Below are 21676 nucleotides of genomic sequence, written 5' to 3' on the forward strand. Positions count from 1 at the left end.
TCAGACTCTCGCCTACCGTGGAAACCTTCAAAAGGAACCTGAAGACCCACCTCTTCCGACAAGCCTACAACCTGCAGTATCCACCGCTCCACCATACTGCTGCACGACCAGCTCTACCCTAACCTACTGTATCCTCACCCATCCTTTGTAGATTGTGAGCCCTCGCGGGCAGGGTCCTCGCTCCTCCTGTACCAGTCGCTGTCACATTATGTTCAAGATTATTGTAATTATTCTTGTATTATACCCCTTTTTCACATGTAAAGCGCCATGGAATAAATGGCGCTATAATAATAAATAATAATAATAACAGAAGCAGGAGACAGAACTGGAATGGAGCCTCTTGTGCTGTATTATACACTGCAGTCTGCCACATACACTGCCTGCTTAGCTCTGCTATATATATATATACATATATATATATATATGTATATATATATGTATATGTTGTGGAATACCTAGACTAACAGGATGTTCAATGGACCCTCTTGCTATATGCACTGCAGTCTGCCACATACACTGCCTGCCTGCCTAATTCCTGCTATCACCACTGATTATAAGCAGCTGGATTAGTCCTCAGGAGGACTGTTAGTTCAGATGGATATTATAGATACAGTGGGTACGGAAAGTATTCAGACCCCTTTACATTTTTCATTCTTTGTTTCATTGAAGTCATTTGGTAAATTCCAAAAAGTTCATTTTTTTTCTCATTAAAGTACACTCTGCACCCCATCTTGACTGAAAAAAAACAGAAATGTAGAAATTTTTTCAAATTTATTAAAAAAGAAAAACTGAAATTTCACATGGTCATAAGTATTCAGACCCTTTGCTCAGACACTCATATTTAAGTCAAACGCTGTCCATTTCCTTGTGATCCTCCTTCATATGGTTCTACTCCTTCATTGGAGTCCAGCTGTTTAACTAAGACCTCACAGCTCACAGTGCATGTTAGACCAAATGAGAATCATGAGCTCAAAGGAACTGCCCAAGGAGCTCAGAGACAGAATTGTGGTAAGACACAGATATAGCCAAGGTTACAAAAGAATTTCTGCATTACTCAAGGTTCCTAAGAGCACAGGGGAAAGGTTTTATTGAAATTAATCTTGAAATTTGATTCTTTTTTATCTGACAGGACAGCTCTTTGGATGTAGTTTATCTCTCTTCTATTCCAGAGTAACTACAAGGGGAGAAGAGAAAGGCATATCCCAAGTGCTGTGTTGTTTTGTAAACATTTTTGATTTTGATCACTGTGATAGGGTATATCACAGTGATCAAACATCAGGAACAAATGAACATGGTTCCTGATGTTGCTGGGTGCTGTCAGGCAGATCATGGCAGATGCACAGCGCGTGCACCAACCAGTTTTACTTTGGGAACAGGAGGAGGGGGTCAACAGGATAACGGTACCGGTACCAAGGTACCGTGGGGGATCCTCGGACACCAGTTTTCTCTCCTCTAACATATCAGATAATGTCCGAGGAAGAAGAAATGATTTTTAAGTGGAACTTTTTTTTAACGTGATTTTCGTTATTTGTTGAATAGAATAACCTCTGTTAGCGGCAGCACATGAGATTCACTGCATCCATTTTTCCTTCAGCCCCTATTCATGAGTAGTGATGTTGGCTAGTGTGCATATATGTGCAAATTAATTCACAGGACTCTGATTCAACTGCGATTAGTTTGTGACTGCCTGATAGTAGCCCTGGGAACCTCCTCTTACCTGCCGGCATCTCTGCCTCCTCTTTTGATTTGAAGTCCTGTCACGATATTTTGCAAGAATCATGTCACAAATAAGTTGCACCAGGATTACAAATCAACAGAGTAGCTGGGGATGCAAGTAGGTAGGATGCGATTCAAGGGTTCTTAGTCAGGGACCACAGACTACTGATATGGCTTATGGACCTACATTCTGCTAAACAATTCACGCATCTCTTCCATCATCCTCTCAAAAGGAAGTGGAGTGAAAATACAGGCACAAGCTCACTGCCTTCTTGGTCAGTTCAGTCATGCACCTGTGTCTGGCACATGCCCCTTGCCCACCCTATGGGGCAACAGACAGAACAGTAATGCTGAAAAGCAGGAACTGTAAGTTATGTCCCCTCAAAATGAAACAGCAGAGTTCCAATACAGATTATCAAATGCCTGATTAAACCTTTCTTCAATGTACTTCTGGAAGAAAGAAGTACATTGAAGAGAGGATACTTTTTTCAGATGTTTTCCTTTGGCAGAAGTCTCATAAGCGACATTTATGTTTAAATTAAAGGGGTTTTGCCATAAACAAAGTAAATTTTAATCAATATTTTAGTCAATAGATCTTTGAATGATAATGAGTTTCACAATTGGATGTGTTTAACCCCTTTCTGACATGATACATACTAATACGTATCTGCGCCCTGAGCCTTATGGACCAGATACGTATCAAGTCTCCGCCTCATATGCTTCGCGGCCGAAAAAACCTGGCAGGGGTTACCTGCCATGCACAAGCGATCCCCACATGTTTTTTTTTAGGGTGTCTAACAACCATGAAACATGCGGGGCGGGGACTTGAGCATGTCACTCGAGCAACCGCAATACTTCGTGCATACCCAAATACCCGATTCAAACTCAAGTAGCCAGCACTTGTGCTCAAGACTAATGACAACTTATTCATATGATGACCTAATGTTATCAATTTCTGTGTCATACTTCTGGGTTCAAAATGTTCACTATACCCCTTGATAAAATCCTTGAGGGGTCTAGTTTCCAAAATGGGGTCATTTGTGGGGGGGTTCCACTATTTAGGAGCATCAGGGGCTCTCCAAATGTGACATGATGTCCACTCTCAATTGCAGCCAATTTTGCATTCAAAAAGTCACACAATGCTCCTTCCCTTCTGAACCGTGCTGTGCACCAAAACAGTGTATTTTCCCCACATATGGGGTATTGGCGTACTCAGGAGAAATTGCAAAAAAGTATTTGAGGTCCATTTTCTCCTTTTACTGTTGTGAAAATGAATAATTTGGGGCTAAAACAATTTTTGTGGAAAAAGTTTGATTTTTTTATTTACACGGCTCCATGTTATAAACTTCTGTGAAGCACCTGGGGTTCATTCAGGGTGCTCTCCACCCATCTAGATAAGATCCCTGAGGGCTCTTATTTCCAAAATGGGGTCACTTGTGGAAGGTTTCCACTGTTTATGCACATCAGGGCCTCTCTAAATGCTACATAGCATCCGCTGATTATTCAAGCTAATTTTACATTCAAAAAGTCAAATGGCGCTCCTTTCCTTCCAAACCCTGCCGTGCGCCCAAACAGTAGTTTTCTCCCACATATGAGGTATAAGATTGCTCAGGAGAAATTGCACAACAAATACTGTGGAGAAATTTCTCCTGTTACCCTTATGAAAATGCAAAATTGGGGGCAGAAAAACATTTTTGTGGGAAAAATGTGAAAATGTTATTTTTACGGCTCAATGTTATAAATAGAGATGAGCGTTGTTCTACTCGAACTGTTCGCCAATCTCAAATTCGAGCTGTTTTGGGCGGTGTTCGAGCCGTTCTGCGAAGACGAACAATTTGAGAAAAATTCGGCTGTTCGAGGTTATGTTCGATAACTGTTCGTGCACCAAAATCATAACTGGATTTTTTCTCAGTAATGATGAAAATTAATGTTAATACGCAGTTTGAGTGTACAGCGGGGTGGGGGGAGGGGCAGGGGATGGATCTCTGCAGGAACAATGAAGATCTCCATTTTTTTTTCTCTTTCCCGCATTTGCAGTGGGGAGGTGCAATCTGTCAGCCTATCAGCAGCGCACACACGGAGCGAAGTGCTTTTTTTCACACAAGCAAGGGCATGTGTCATTGGCAGTGTATGTCACATGTCCTTGCCCTATAAGACCAAGTGATTTTCCCCGTCGCCACCATTTTCTCACTGCTGCAGCTGCGTGTTAGACGGCACCGCTGTTGCTGTGTGCGCTATACCTTGTTAATTTCAAGCCAATTTTCGCACAAATATACAGATAGCTTGGGAGTAGGGAATAGTTGTGATTGCAGTCCTTTTAAGGACTAGGTTACAGCATTTCATACGACTTTTATCAGGGAGGTCTGTGCTCTTAAATAGATAGGTTGTGGGAGTAAAGACTAATTGTAATTGGAGTCCATTTCAGGACTAGGTTACATGAGTTCCTATCAGTTTTTGCCAGGCAGGTCTGTGCCAGTGCTGTGCAAGTTTTTTTCACAGCATTTGGCTGAATCTAGCAAAGCTAATCCTTTTTGGCCTATTGCAGAGTGTGTTAGTCAGTGGAGTAGCCTATCTGTGTTGCAAGATATAACACCTGTGTATAGAATACCAATTTTTTTACTGCACCTAGTGAAGTAAAATCTTTTGGGCATAGCATCATTCTATTAGTCCATCTATAGTGACCTCCATCAGGTTGCAAACTGAATATAATTTTTTTCTTCATTTAGCTCTGAAAAAATATTTGGGCTTCTAGCAGTGTGTGGGACTTGGTCTATTAGTCCATCTATACTGACCTCCATCAGGTTGCAAATTAAAAATAATTTTTTTCTTCATTTAGCTCTGAAAAAATATTTGGGCTTCTAGCAGTGTGTGGGACTTGTTCTATTAGTCCTTCTATACTGACCTCCAGCAGGTTGCAAATTGAATATAATTTTTTTCTGCATCTAGCTCTGAAAAAATAGTTGGGCTTCTAGCGGTGTGTGGGACTTGGTCTATTAGTCCATCTATACTGACCTCCATCAGGTTGCAAATTAAAAATAATTTTTTTCTGCATCTAGCTCTGAAAAAATATTTGGGCTTCTAGCAGTGTGTGGGACTTGGTCTATTAGTCCATCTATACTGACCTCCATCAGGTTGCAAATTAAAAATAATTTTTATCTGCATCTACAGTACCTCTGAAAAAATATTTGGGCTTCTAGCAGTGTGTGGGACTATTTGTATTAGTCCATCTATACTGACCTCCATCAGGTTGCAAATTCAAAATAATTTTTTTCTGCATCTAACCCAGCCAATAGTTTTGGCCTAATACCACAGTTTGGCCACTCAGCTCTGCTCGGTTACCATCCATTGTTTTTTTGTGCAAACAACTCCAGAGTTGTGAATTAGTTAACCACCAAAATGAGTGGAAAAAGGCCTGCTGCTGGTGGAAAGGGGAATAGGCGTGTTGGGAAGGGGAAAAAAGGTTGTGTCCGTGGGGTAGGTGTTAAAGCAACAGTAACATCTGCAGAAGAAAGACCATCTTCCAGCCAAACTAAAATGTCTACTTCTTTTAGCGGACAATGTGATAAGATCCCTTTCTTACGGCCACGCCAATCGCTACAAATTCCAGATGAGGCACAAAAACAGCAGGTGCTTCAACGGATATCAAGTGCTCCTTTAAGTGGGCTCTCCTCCACATCAACTTCAACATCACAAATACTCCAGTCCTCAAAGGTGTCACCCAAATCGTACTTGCTTCCTCACAGCTCCCAAATCTCCAGCTGCCCGTCTGAGTATGAGGTAGAACAGATGGTTGTGTCTGCAGAGCTGTTTACTCATACTATAGCCTGGGAATCAGAGGTCGACTCCAGCGCTTCTGTGAATCCAGACGAGGAAATGATCTGCACTGATGCCCAGAATCTTTATGAGTCGGATCCAGGACCAGACGCAGAAGGTTCTGACCATAATGTAGACCCTCATTCCCAAACTGTAACTCCTGTTGGTGGAGACAATGAGGAAGACGATGATAAGACTCAAATACCTGATTGGAGCGACAACTTTAGTTTTTTGTCAGGGCAGGAACAGGTTGGCTCTGAGGACGACGGGTGTGATAACGCACAGGGTGATGATGATGAGGTCGGAGATCCCACTTACTGTCAACCCACAGTCAGCCAAGAGATGAGGTCAGCAGAGGAGGTGGAGGAAGATGCTAGTGACGACGAGGTCAGGTTGCGCCTTCCTGGACAGAGACGTAGTACTGGAAGCACGTCAACAACTGCATCCTCAAACACAACTCTGCCTCTCACCACAAGTCGTGGTGGCTCTTCAGGTCGCATGGGTGCTAAGCCTTGCATAGCCTGGGCATTTTTTCAGATCGATAAAGATGACCCAACTCGTGTTATCTGTAACATTTGTCAGCAAAAGCTAAGTAGAGGCCAAAAAATACATAGTTTGAGTACTTCATGCATGAACCGGCACATGGACATGAAGCATAAGTTGCAGTGGGAAGCTCAGTGTGCTACAATGCGGCCTAGCCGGCCGGGCCAATCACCGTCTGCCATATCTTGTGCATCCGCGGCCTCTTCATCCTCTGTGACTGGGGGGACAGCAGTCACAACTGTTTTGGGGCACAGACCTGCCACCTCTTTACCCGCAACAGCCAGCGTGATTGGCAGGTCATCATTTTCTTTGGAGGTGGTAACACCAGCTGGTGTTGAGCGCTGTCCGACATCGATAGCACCACCTTTGGATCAAGGCAACCTAACATGTCCGCCTGCATCTTCCTCACAGACCGGCAGTTTGCCGGGGACACCCTTATCAACCCCGTCTAAGCACAATAGCCAGCCCTTGGTCCCTCAGATGTGGACAAGTAAAAGACCATTTCCTCCTAGCCATGAGAAAGCTAAGAGGTTGAATTTCACCATCTGCAAGCTCTTGGCTACAGAAATGCTGCCTTTCCGCCTGGTGGACACAAAGGATTTTCGAGACCTTATGTCCGTCGCAGTGCCCCAGTACCAGATGCCCAGTCGGCACTACTTCTCAAAGAAAGGTGTGCCTGCGCTCCACCAGCATGTCGCACACAACATCACCGCTTCTTTGAGAAACTCTGTGTGTGACAGGGTGCATTTCACCCCAGACACTTGGACGAGTAGGCATGGACAGGGGCGTTACATGTCGCTGACTGGGCACTGGGTAACTATGGTGACAGCAGGACAAGGGGCTGCTGTCCAAGTCTTGCCGTCCCCACGAGTTGTGCGTCAATCCTCTTTATGTCAAAGTTCCTCCACTGCTTCTGCCTCCTCAACCTCCTCTCGGTCTTCCACCTGCACCCAAAGCCTGTCTGGTCATGCCACAAGCTTTCTAACTGTGCAGAAGGGATCCTGCACACCTCCTTACTATGCTGGCAGTAGGGCTCAACGTCATCAGGCGGTTTTTACATTGAAATGTCTGGGAAATGTGAGTCACACAGCTGAGGAGTTGTGGTCAGCTCTGGAGAACCAATTTCATGAATGGTTGTCTCCACTGGACCTGAAACCAGGGAAGGCCGTGTGCGACAATGCTGCAAACCCTGGTGCGGCCCTTCGCCGGGGCAATGTCACACACGTGCCTTGTATGGCTCACGTGTTGAACCTGGTTGTCCAGCAATTTTTAGCCCACTATCCCAGACTAGATGGCCTTCTGCAGAGGGCACGGTCGCTGTGTGCTCACTTCTGCCATTCGCATCCCGCAGCTCAGCGACTTACATCTCTACAGAAGTCGTTGGGCCTGCCACTTCACTGGCTAAAATGCGATGTGCCTACCCGGTGGAATTCAACTCTGCACATGTTGCAGCGACTGTGGCAGCACCGACAAGCCCTGGTGCAATACGTTCTGACGTATAGCCTGGGCCAACGAGATTCAGAAGTGGGGCAAATCACGCTGGAGGAGTGGTCTCAGATCAGGGACCTATGCACCCTTCTGCACAGTTTTGAAATGGCGACGAAGATGTTTAGTGCTGACGATGCCATTATCAGCATGACTATTCCGGTGATTTACATGCTGGAGCACATGTTAAACAGAATTCGGAGTCAGGTGGTGGCACAAGAGGAGGTGGAGGAAGTAGAGGAGGAGGAGTTGTATGCGGAAGGGCTAACATCTGCAAGGTCCAGACGGTCGGCAGCACCAAGGCGGCAGGCATGTGAGGGTGGGGGAGATGGTTTTACCAGGGCGCATGGTAGCAGCCAAACTAGTGAGGAAGGTGCAGGAGCCCAGGAAGAAGTGGAGGACGAACTGATGGAAGACTCATCAGATGAGGGAGACCTTGATCACATTTCTGTTGTGCGAGGTTGGGGGGAGAGGACAGAGGAAGGAAGCATGATTGTTACCTCGCCACCAACACAACAGGGACTTGGTGCTCCTGGATGCGCAACACACATGAGTGCCTTCTTGCTGCACTACCTGCAACATGTCCCTCGAATTGTGAGAATTAGAAATAATCCTGACTACTGCGTTGCCACACTGTTAGATCCCCGGTACAAAACTAAATTTGCAGAAATTATTCCTGCCATAGAAAGGGATGCACGCATGCAGGAGTATCAGCAGAGACTGTTGCAGAATCTTACATGTGCTTTTACACAAAATACCAGTGGTGCACGTAGTGAATCTCACAGTTCCAACTTGCCAACCGTGGGACCGTCAAGTGTTCAGCACTCAAACCGTAACAGAACCACAGTATCTGCTGGTAACATCAATTTTGCGGAATCATTTCACCACTTTTTTAGCCCATCCTTTGCAAGGCCACAGGAGACAAGAAGTCTGACACATAGTCAACGCCTAGAGACGATGGTACAGGAGTATCTCCAAGTAAACATTGAAGCCACGACTGTGTCACTGGACCCTTGCTCTTTTTGGGCTTCCAATCTGGATAAATGGCCGGAGCTAGCCACTTACGCCTTGGAGATCTTGTCATGCCCCGCAGCCAGCGTTCTGTCTGAACGTGTGTTCAGCGCTGCTGGTGGTGTGCTGACAGATAAGCGCACGCGGTTCTCCACTGATAATGTAGACAGACTCACGTTCATAAAGATGAACAAATAATGGATCCGAAACGACTTTTCTACCCCTGTGTCATCCTGGGGAGAGTAAAAGCTTGATGATTGGTTAAAATCACCCTACCAACCGTTTTAAGCTTTCAAATTACTAATCATGTTTATCTGTATCTTGACTGGAAAATAATTTGGGCTTTGTAGCAGTGTGCAGCACTGATCCTATTAGGCCATCTATACTAAAGCTTCACCAGATTTAAAATTAAAAATAATTTTTAGCTGCATCTAGCCCGGAAAATAATTTTGGGGCTCCGAGATGCACAAGGCACATAAGTGCCTTCTTGCTGCACTACCTGCAGCATGACCCTCATATTGTCAGAAGTCGAAGTAATCATGACTACTGGGTTGCCACACTCTTAGATCCCCCAAACTTTTCGATCAACCTTTTCATTTTAATAAAGACCAAAAGAATGGTCATTTTTGAAATTATAAGCATTAGCAGGTTGTTAGAAACTGAAATCAAACAGTTTTCAACTCAAAACTTTATTCTAGGTGATGTTACATTTTCACATAGGACCCCTTGTTCGAAAGGAGCTTCTGAACTCTCTCGTCCATTGAATTTGTCAGGTTTTGGATGGTTTCTGCTTCAATTGTTTTGCATGAGGACAGAATACCCTCCCAGAGCTGTTGCTTAGATGTGAACTGCCTCCCGCCATCATAGACACTCCTTTTAATGATGCTCCAAAGGTTCTGAATGGGGTAGAGGTCAGGGGAGCATGGGGGTCACACCATAAGTTTGTCCCCTTTTATGCCCATATCAGCCAGAGATGCAGATGTTTTATGTGCAGAAAAATGATCTTGCTGTGAAATACACGGTTCTTCTTCTTGAACCATGGCAGGAAGTGCTGTTTGAGAAAATCCACATACATTATGGAGTTCATCTTTAGCGCCTTCAGGGATCCTAAAGGGGCCGACAATCTCTCTCCCCATGATTCCAGCCCAAAACATTACTCCACCTCCTCCTTGTTGACGCTGTAGCCGTGTTTGCGTGGGGTGTCCATCAACCAGCCATCCTCCACTCCATCCATCTGGACCATCGAGCGCTGCACGGCACTCATCCGTGAACAAAACAGTTTTGAAATCAGTCTTCATGTAATGTTTGGCCCACTGGAGCCGTTTCTGCTTGTGTGAAGTGGATAGAGGAGGTCGACAGGATGGCGCATGCACAGCTGCAAACCTCTGAAGGACCCTGCATCTTGTTGTTCGGGGGACGTTGGAGGCACAAGCAGCTTCAAAAACTTGTCTGCTGCTATGACAAGGCTTTTTTGCCGCTGCTCTTTCAACCTGACGTAATTGCCTGTAGGAAAGAGTCCTCAATTTGCCCTTATCAGCACGCACACGTGTGTACTGTGAATCAGCTACATACTTCTTGATTGCCAAGACACTTCATCCTGATCATCGCACAATGTTGATTGTAGTCATGCCTTGACCTAAACACTCCACAATTTGTTGCTTCTCAGCAGCTGACACATCCTTTTTCTTTCCCATTTTGGCAGAAAATGTAGGCTGCTTAATAATGTGAGAGAGCCTTCTTAAGTAGTCTTGCCTTTCATTGGACACACCTGCCAAACTAATTAGCACAGGTGTCTGCAATTGCTTACAGTGATATAAAGAGCCCTGACACACATCACCATCAATGAGTTTAACTGACAAACAAACAAATTCTTCCCTTATCACTCCTAATCACTTTTTGTATAATAATTTGGAACGCAGTGTACATGTGCTTTTCCACAAAACACCAGTGGTTCACGTAGTGAATCTTACAGTTCTAACTTGCCAACCGTGGTCTGTATGGAGTTGTTCAATAAAGGGCCCAAAATTAAGATAACATAGATGGGAGAGGTCTCTATGAATAGGAATTCCTAAGTATTTGATACCCTGTGAGGGCCAGGCAAAGGGAAAGTTGGACTGGATGGAATCCTATATGGATTTGGGGAGGGAGACATCGAGGGCCTCAGACTTCGCTGCATTGATTTTAAAATTTTACCATGTAACAAAGTGATCTATTTCAGCCATAACAGCATGGATGGATATATGTGATTGAGTGATATATACTAGGACATCATCAGCAAATAGAGAGCACTTGTACTCGGTGCCTCCCACCTCAATCCACCTAATATTGGGGTTATGGCGAATTGATGAGAGCAGGTGCTCCGTCACTAGGATGTATAAGAGAGGGGACAGAGGACATCACTGCCTTGTCCCATTGGTGATTGTGAAAGGTGATGAAAATGTTCTGACGCACCCCCTTTGCCTTGGGACACCCGGAGCCGGACCCTTTTTGGTGGATGCTTGTGGTTGTAGTCTTCGTGGCGGCGACCCAGTTCCGTGGCTCAGGGCGATCAAACCAGTGGCGGAACTATTTATGCGGTTTTCATGTTTAAATGTCCGACTACGCCACCCGTGGATTGCGGTCAGAGTGAACCGCCGCTACAGGGCAGACCACTGAGGCTGGTGTTGTGGGTGCAGCAGAGCGTAGCATAACTCCCCACGAGAGGAGTATAGCCTCAGGGCAGTGTATGCGGAGGATGGGGGTGATGGTGCAGGGCAGCAGCAGTAACGACACGGAGTCAGTGATGCAGTTCAGGGCCTTTACTCACAGTTCTTATTATCCAGACCACGTCTGCAGGTAACGGCTGCCCACGTCGTACTGTGCTCACCAGGTGAGGGGCTCAGACAACTCCCAGATAACTTTGGAGCACTTCACAGGACCCCCTTTGTGTGTCCTTTGTCTGGCCTTTCTTACCAACACTTCTGTCCGGCTGCCTCGGGCCTCCTCTTGGTAAACTTGGCGCCAGTTTCCCTGACCCTATGTGGTGCCTTCCTATCGGGTGTAGCGAGGGGCTGCGCCACATAAAATGTCAGAGCCTCCGGTTTCTAGCTGAGGGTCGTTTCCTGCCTCCACTAGTTCGGGGACCGGTCTCCCCCTTTGGCCTGACCCCTCCACGCAGGTGGATTCGGGCGTGCGGTGGCGACTCGCCCGTCCGCACCCCTGGGATCCCTTCATTCCTCGTTCCTGGAGCCTTCTCCGCTCCTCTTCCTTCCTTCTCCCTCTTCCAGGCCTGGGCCTCTGTTACTAGGCCCGCCTCTGGAGCAGAGCTCATGCAGAGCCCCTGCTCCCTGCCACTTCTGCTCAGACTTCTCTGCACTGAACTAAGATGGTGCCCACCTTTTATACTCCCTTCTCAATGCACCCAGGAACTGCTTCCTCCCTGCTCCTGCACTACAGGGTTCCCCTTCCTCAGTGTTCCCTCCCCCCACTCCAGCCAGGGACAGGGACTGTCGTGCCCATCTCAGGGGCATATTGGTCGCCCTGCCCCACGGCAATGTGGTGTAATGCATGCAGGTGTCGGGTCCTGATCCACACTCCATCCTTACCTGAGAGTGAGATATCACACCTCTGGGTGAGGTGCAATACGTCTGTAGCAACCGAGCCCTCAGGGTGCTACAGTTCCATTTATCTTCAGCCTAGGTGACGTATTGCGATACAGGGCCGTGATTTTGGCTATAAAAGGGTCCCCTAGACCCCTACCCCAAGCTTTTTAAGAGAATCATATATGGCGTGCCAGGAGACTCTATGGAATGCTTTCTCAGCATCCAACGAGAGTATCTAATTACAAATTTTTAACTGCATCTAGCCCAGGAAATACTTTGTGCCTAGTAGCAGTGTCTGCTAGTGAGCAGATTATCCCGGCTGTTAAGCAAGCTGCACCACCTGTAGTTTAGACACTTAATTTTTTCAAAGGAAATGCTTCGGGACCATGGGATACTTAGTGAAGAGCATCAGGAGGCACCCCAAGGCATAGGGGCTGGGACTGGCAGTAGGATGCCTTGCGGTGGACAGCCGAGCTCGATCCTTATAAAAGCTTTTTAACTGCAGCAGCTTTAGTGGACGCTACTGGAGCAGGAATTACCGCGGCTGCTGGCATGAGACTTGCCCTCCAATAGATCCTTGTAAATGGATTTAAAGTGTATTCATTCAAATTAGAGAGACAATTTAAATTAAAAAGCTTAGAGCTGCCTCCACCACAGGGGGGCTTGCTCGACCCACCAGCGGACAGGCACCAGTATTGGGAGAGGGGGGCTGGCCGTCAGGGTTCACCGCGGCTCTGGCACAAACCCGGCGACACGGAGGTGGCACGGGCAGGAGCGGACTGGCCGTGTCGGCTTCTCACTTTTTGGATTTTAGAAGGGCATGACATGCCTATATCTGTGTCTCCCCCTCCTTTTACTCCTCCACCTCTTTTATTTTCGCATGACTATATGTACTTGTCACTTTTCCATGTGTTAGTTATGTCTTCTGAGCAGTTTGTCAGCTTTTGGACACCTTTGAAGGTGTTTTCTATGTGTTTCTATGTGTTTTTGTTTGCCTGCCATTGGTTTTAACGGTGTTCGAAGGTGTTCGACGAACAGTTCGACGAACAGTTCGGCGAACACACGGGTGTTCGACGAACCGAACCGAACTCGAACACTACGGGGGTGGCTCAACACTAGTTATAAACTTCTGTGAAGCACCTGAGGGTTCAAGGTGCTCACCACACATCTAGATAAGTTCCCTAAGTGGTCTAGTCTCCAAAATGGTGTCTCTTGTGGGGGGTTTCCACTGTTTTGGCACATCAGGGGCTCTCCAAAAGCAACATGGTATCCGCTAATTATTCAAGCAAATTTTACATTCAAAAAGTCAAATGGCACTCCTTCCCTTCCGAACCCTGCCGTGCGCCCAAACAGTGATTTTCTCCCACATATGATGTATCGGCTTACTCAGAAGAAATTACACAACAAATGATATGGCGCAATTTCTCCTGTTACCATTCTGAAAATGCAAAGTTGGGGGCTAAAAAACATTTTTGTGGGAAAAATGTGAAAATGTTATTTTTACGTATCAAAGTTATAAACTTCTGTGAAGCACCTGGAGGTTCAAGGTGTTCATCAGACATCTAGATAAGTTCCCTGAGGGGTCTAGTTTCCAAAATGGTGTCACTTGTGGGGGGTTTCCACTGTTTAGGCACGTCAGGGGCTCTCCAAACGCAACATATTGGGTATTGGCGTGCTCAGGAGAAATTGCACATCAAATTTTGAGGTCCATTTTTTCCTGTTACCCTTGCAAAAATAAAAAAATGGGGTCTAAAGTAACATTTTTGTGAAAAAACATAAATGTTTATTTTTTTCTTCCACTTTCCAAAAATTCCTGTGAAGCATCTGAAGGGTTAATAAACTTCTTGAATGTGGTTTTGAGCACCTTGAGGGGTGCAGTTTTTAGAATGGTGTCACTTTTGTGCATTTTCTGTCATAAAGGCCCCTCAAAGTCACTTCAAATGGGATGTGGTCCCTAAAAAAATCGTTTTGTAAATTTTGATGGAAAAATGAGAAATCATTTTAACCCTTATAACTTCCTAACCCCAAAAAATTTTGGTTCCAAAATTGTGCTGATGTAAACTAGACATGTGGGAAATGTTATTTATTAACTATTTTGTGTAACATATCTCTCTGATTTAAGGGCATAGAAAATCAAAGCTTGAAAATTGCGAAATTTTCTACATTTTTGCCAAATTTCTGATTTTTTCACAAATAAACGCAAGTGATATCGAAGAAATTTTACCACTATCATGAAGTACAATATGTCACGAAAAGACATTCTCAGAATCAGGGGGATCCGTTGAAGTGTTTTTAGAGGTATTACCTCATAAAGTGACAGTGGTCAGAATTGTAAGAATTGGCCCAGTCATTAACGTGCAAACCACCCTCGGAGGTAAAGGGGTTAAAAAAATGTTCCTGTGTTGAGATAATCTTATAAATTACCCCCCTGTTGTGTACTGTGAATTGCCTGTGTCTGACCATGCTGGAATATGGTCTCATCATGCCACAGTTACTGGCCAGGGGAGGAAGCAGTAGGAAGGATTCAGATAGGACAGCATGAGATCACTGCTTAGTCTTTCTTTGAGGTAAAACATTGCTTAAAAACAGGCAGTGAAATGTTTTGCCTCACAAAAAGAATCATTTGCAATCCCATGCTGTAATATCTATATATTTTCTTTTGCTTCCTCCTCTGCCAAGAGCTGTAGTGTGATCCCTGTACGTTTATAAACAGCCATTACACAGTACATAACAGGTTTACATTTATAAGGTTATCTCAGCAGAGGAACAATTTAATTAAACACATCCAATTGTGGAAATTATTATTATTCCAAGATCTATTGATTAACCCCTTCGCAACCTTGGGTTTTGTCATTTTTGCTTTTTCGTTTTTTGCTCCCCTTGTTCCCAGAGCCATAGCGTTTTTATTTTTTGGTAAATATGGCCGTATGAGGGCTTATTTTTTGCGGGATGAATTGTACTTTTCAACGCCATTACTAGTTTTACCATATCGTGTACGGTAAAACGGGGAAAAAATTCCAAGTGCGGTAAAATTGCAAAAAAAGTGCAATACAACAGTTGTTTTTTAATTATTTTTTTACCACGTTCACTGAATGCTAAAACTGACCTACCATTCTTATTCTCCAGGTCATTACGAGTTTGTAGACATCAAACATGTATAGGTTCTTTTATATTTAAGTGGTGAAAAAAAATTCCAAAATTTGGTAAAAAAAAAAAAATAGCACCATTTTCCGAGACCTGTAGCGTCTCCATTTTTCGTGATCTGGGGCTGGTTGAGGGCTTATTTTTTGTGCGCCGGGCTGACATTTTTATTGATAACATTTTGGGATAGATCCGATGTTTTGATCGCCCGTTATTGCATTTTCTTGCAATTTTGCAGCGACCAAAAAACGTAATTCTGGCGTTTAGAATTTTTTTATCATTACACTGTTTACCGATCTGATTAATTCTTTTTTTATATTGATAGATGGGGCGATTCTAAATGCGGTGATACCAAATATGTCTATGTAGGTTTTTTTTATATATATTTTATTTTGAATGGGGTGAAAGGGGGGTGATTTAAACTTTTATATTTTTTTAATTTTTTTTATATTTTTAAAAACTTTTTTTTTTCACTTACTGCATGCTTCAATAGTCTCCATAGGAGCCTAGAAGCAGCAGTTGTCTGATCGGCTCTGCTACATACAAGGGACCAGCAGATCCCCTGCATGCAGCAGAAATGGTCCTGTGCTATGAGCGCCGACCACTAGGTGGCGCTCATAGCGACCAGATCATGACAACCACAGGCGTCTGCTGCAGACCCTGGGTTGTCATGCCCACCCATCGGTGACCTGCGATCACGTGACGGGGTCGCCGATGGGCGGGGCTTATGACGCGCAACCCCGAAGCGCGCGTTAAATGCCGCTGTCGGAGATTGACAGCGGCATTTAACATGTTAACAGCCACGGGTGGATCGCGATTCCACCCACGGCTGTTGCGGGCACATGTCAGCTGTAAGAATCAGGTTCTTCTCCACTGTTTTCACAAAAGAAAACAATTTATTGGAGGAAATGCAGAGTGATAAAGTAAACCCTCCGCTAAATATCACCCACCTAACCCAGGAGGAAGTTCAGAAACGCCTAAATAATATCAAAATAGACAAGTCACCAGGCCCAGATGGCATACACCCCCGGGTACTAAAAGAATTAAGTAATGTGATAGACAGACCGCTGTATCTTATATTCAAGCACTCTTTATGGACAGGGACTGTCCCACTAGACTGGCGTCAAGCAAATGTGGTACCAATATTCAAAAAGGGGTCTAAAAGTGACCCTGGGAACTATAGACCAGTCAGCTTAACGTCTGTTGTGGGTAAATTGTTTGAAGGATTTCTTAGAGATGCTATTGTAGAATATCTTAATGATAATAACTGTCTAACTCCATATCAACATGGATTCATGAGGGATCGCTCCTGCCAAGCAAACCTGATCGCCTTCTACGAGGAGGTGAGCTCACAGCTGGACCAGGGAGAGTCAGTGGATGTTGTATACCTTGACTTCCCCAAAGCGTTTGATACCGTGCCACACAAAAGGTTGGTATATAAAATGAGAATGCTTGGTCTGGGGGATAATGTGTGCAAGTGGGTAAATAGCTGGCTGAGTGATAGAAAGCAGAGGGTGGTTATCAATGGAGTAAGCTCAGGGTGTGTCAGGGTTACTAGCGGGGTGCCTCAAGGGTCTGTCTTGGGCCCTATATTATTTAATATATTTATTAATGATCTAGTGGAAGGGTTGCATAGTAAAATAGCAATATTTGCAGATGATACTAAACTTTGTAAAGTAGTTAATACAGATGAGGATAGGGCACAGCTACAGGAGGATTTAGATAAATTGGGGAGTTGGGCCAAAAAGTGGCAAATGGAGTTCAATGCCGATAAATGTAAGGTCATGCACATGGGAAAGAAAAACAGCAGTCACCCATACATATTAAGTGGGAAACCGTTGGGGAAATCTGACATGGAGAAGGACCTGGGCGTCTTGGTTAATAGCAAATTAAATTGGAGTGCCCAGTGTCAGGCAGCAGCTGCGAAGGCGAATAGAGTCATGGCATGCATCAGAAGAGGACTAGGGGCATATGATGAGAACATTGTTCTTCCTCTGTATAAAGCGCTGGTAAGGCCGCACTTAGAATATTGTGCACAGTTCTGGGCTCCGGTGCTCAGGAAAGACATATTGGAGCTAGAGAGGGTACAAAGGAGGGCGACTAAGGTAATAAAGGGAATGGAGGGACTAGAATACCCAGAGAGGTTGTCAAAATTAGGCCTATTTACGTTGGAAAAGAGAAGGCTTAGGGGAGACCTCATAAACATGTATAAATACATCAGGGGGCAGTGCAGAGATCTTTCCCATGACCTGTTTATACCAAGGATGGTGACAAAGATGAGGGGGCACACTATGCGTCTGGAGGAAAGGAGGTTCCTGCACCAGCATAGAAGGGGATTCTTTACGGTCAGAGCCGTAAGACTCTGGAACTCTCTGGGAGAGGAAGTGGTGATGTCCAACTCACTTAATGAGTTCAAGAGAGGCCTGGATCTTATGCTTAGTTAATTAATCCAGGGATTTAATCTGACTGCCAGATTGGTGTCGGGAAGTGAATTTTTCCTCAATGATGTAAATTGGCCTATACCGCATGGTTTTTTTTTGCCTTCCCCTGGATCAACGCTGCGGAATAGCTGCAGTGCACAAGAAATAGGCTGAACTGGATGGACGCTTGTCTTTTTTCGGCCTTATAAACTATGTAACTATGTAACTATGTAACATGTGCTCGGTTCAGTGAGGGCTCAGCGCAGCAGCCCTCACTGAACGGGGGGTACGCAAATGTGGGTACCAAGACGTCATGGGTTGGAAAGGGGTTAAAATGTACTTTATTTTGCTCGATAAAAGCATTTTGGGGCCATTGCATCAAGCGCTTTTCGCCAGATAACTGTTGTCAAAAAGTCGCAGATCTTGTTAATGAAGAGACCATTGAAATAAGATGCCCTGAATTCTTTAGGACTCATACTTGTGTCTCTTTAATGGAACTTGAATTTGAATTTGGTGCACCTTTGAACTCCTCTACGCAACTTTCTAAAATTTACGCCAGCTGGGGACTGGTGTACATTTCAGCTTTAACTTCCGCCACTTTGTAATGTATATTGTGATGAATTTGATGAGCATGCTTGGCCACACATTGTCTCACCTTTGCGTCACACTCTTTTCAAAAAATTGGAGGAGCTGGCTGGGACAGGTGTAAAACTCTAAAAGTTGAAAAACGTTGGTGTGACTTAAATTTGTTCAAAAATGTTTCAACATTTCAAGTAGTTTTACCCCAAAAGGTTGACAAAAACTGTCTGATAAATTCAGCCCTTGTTTTCATGCCAGCTCTGAAATCTTTTTGAAAAGTGTGAGGGGAGAGCTTAAAGAAAGGGGTTATGTGCTTTGTGCGGCCCAAAACTTTCACAATAATTTATGCCAAAAAAATTTACTCCAGTCTTTGACCGGACATAACACATGTGCTGCTGAAAAATGTGCCAAATTCATTAACACTTATTTGCCTTTTACTGAATTTTACAAATCGTACCCATACTTGTTCCATATCTAGGATCAAGATTAGAGTTCAGCATTTGTGTATGCTTTAGTCTAAAAATATCTTCATACTCCACAGGCTGGGCTTCATAGGAAACTATAATTACTACCATATACAGAATTACTATTGCATTGCAGTATATACAGTAGTACAAGTAATCAAGAGATTGCAGGTAAAAGTCCCTTAGTGAGATTAAAGAAAAGTGAAACTTAAAGGGATTGTCAAGCAGAATGACTGCTCAAACTATGTCCCATCGCTCTGTACATTATGGCTGGGCCAATCATTTAAGTACACCTTCCCACCTGCTTGATTTCCCTTTATCTCCTCCTCCTTCTTCTTTGATTGACAGCTCTGTCTTCCTAGAGCCAGAGAAGGGCGGAGATAAATGGAAAACCAGCAGGTGGGAAGGTGTATTTAAATGATTGGCCCCACCATGAAGCACCGAGTGCCTGTACATTCATTCTCTGCAGACAGAGACCCTTTAAAAAAAAAAGATTTCTCAATTTAAAAAAAAAAAATAGTAAAATATTAAAGTTTGAATTAACTCTGCCTTCCAAATATAAATATATATATGTGATTTTTTTTTAAATTGAATAAACATTTGGTACTCCAACAAATGTCGGATTTATCAACATATAAAATTATTTTACACTTAGGGTAGGTGCTCTGAATAAAAAGAAAGTGAACCACCAGAATTTTCATTATTTATCAAACCTCCCTAAAAAGGAATAAATTATGATCAAAACATTTTATGTATGTCTAAATGGTATCAATAAAACAGCTCAATCGATGGAAAAATGAAATAAAGTTATGGGTTAAGAAAATGTGTTAAGAAAAGTCATCAGTTAAGAAAAATGGCAATAAAAACAAAACAATAATATTTATTTCCATTACTTAACCCCTTTAAAGCCCAGGACATACTAATACGTATCTGCGCCCTGGGACTTAAGATCCAGGTACGTATTAGTATGCCCTGTTGATTTCGCCCGCACACAGGCTGTGTGGGCATGATCGCTGCCGGTTGTCAGCTGATTGTCACAGCTGACACCCAGTGCTATGTGCTGGGAGCGGTCCCGCACTGCTCCCGGCACATTAACCCCTGCAATGCTGCGATCGTGATACTCACCTCTCCTGCCAGCATCCAACGCTGTGTGCCGCGGCTTCCCGGATGTTGCCATGACAACCCGATGTCGTCATGTCAACATCCGGGTCACCAGACAGCCGGAAGATACTTTGGTCATGCACAGTGCATGACCAAAGTATCTTCTGCATCGGCAGCGCTGACAGCCTGTATAGCACAGGGATGGTGCTCCATCCCTATACTATACAGGCGATCACAGTAAAAAAAGTGAAAGTCCCATAGTGGGACAAAGTATAAAAGTAAAAAAAAGTGTTAGAAAATGAAAAAAAAAAAAAAAAAATTGTACAAATATAAAAAAAATCAAAAAAATAATCCACCAAAAATATAATGTACCCATCAATAAATATTATTATGAAAAAAAACAAAAAAAAAACAATATAAGTACACATTTTTGGTATCACCACGTCCGGATCGACCTGACCTATAAAACTGTCCCACTAGTTAACCCCTTTAGTGAACACGGTAAAAAAAACGAAATAAAAAACAAAGCAAAAAACAATGCTTTATCATCATAAGGCCAAACATAAAATGAAATTACACGCGAACAAAAAGACGAATATAAATAAAAATGGTACTGCTGAAAACATCATCTTGTCCCGCAAAAAACAAGGTGCCATGCAGCTCCATCAGCCGAAAAATAAAAAAGTTATAGCTCTCAGAATAAAGCAATGCAAAGAAATATTTTTTTCTATAAAATAGCTTTTATTGTGTAAAAGCGCCAAAACATAGAAAAACTATATAAATATGGTACCGTTGTAAACGTACTGACCTGAAGAATAAAGCTACCTTATCAATTTTACCACACGTGGACCCTAAAAAAATGGTTTTGTAAATTTTGTTGGAAAAATGAGAAATCGCTGGTCAACTTTTAACCCTTATAGCTCCCTAATAAAAAAAAAATTTTGATTCCAAAATTGCGCTGATGTAAAGTAGACATGTGGGAAATGTTATTTATTAACTATTTTGTGTGACATATCTCTCTGATTTAAGGGCATAAAAATTAAAATTTTCAAAGTTGCAAAATTTTCAGAATTTTTGCCAATTATCCATTTTCTTCACAAATAAACGCAAGTGATATCGAAGAAATGTTACGACAATCATGAAGTACAATATGTCATGAAAAAACATTCTCAGAATCAGGGGGATCCGTTGAAGCGTTCCAGAGTAATTACCTCATAAAGTGACAGTGGTCAGAATTGTAAAAATTGGCCTGGTCATTAACGTGCAAACCACCTTGGGGGACAAAGGGGTTAAATAAAATAAAGTACTATTTTGTTAATCACACTGACCTAGAGAATAATGTTGTCAGATCATTTTATTCCACAATGAATGTCATAAAAATAAAAAAGCAATACAAAATGCCATAGTGGAAATGTGTTTTTTACTATTTTAGCAGATTTGGAATTTTCTATTATAGTTTTTCAGTAAAATGAATGGTATCATTCAAAACTAACCTTGTCAAAAATAAGCCGCCATATGGCTATACTAATGGTAAAATTTATTAAGTTCTCTGTCTTGGAAGTAGGGGAGAGAGAAAATAACAAAAAAGAAAATTAGAATCAGAGAGTTAATAGTTAAAATATTAGTTTTAATGCAACTATTGGCATCACTTCCAAAATTCTATTCCAAACATAAATTCCCATTAGCTTGCAATTCTAAAAACTGTTTATATTTAATATGTTACAACATTTCTATTTTAAGACATTGTTTCAAGCTTGTGGTGTAGCAGACAGGAGCCAGAATTCAGACTCATCAAATTTACTTACAATTTTAAAAGTACTTT

The sequence above is a fragment of the Phyllobates terribilis genome, unplaced genomic scaffold (genome assembly GCF_046119375.1).
Source record: "Phyllobates terribilis strain yellow unplaced genomic scaffold, ASM4611937v1 Scaffold_2__4_contigs__length_985480577, whole genome shotgun sequence".
NCBI lineage: Eukaryota > Metazoa > Chordata > Amphibia > Anura > Dendrobatidae > Phyllobates > Phyllobates terribilis.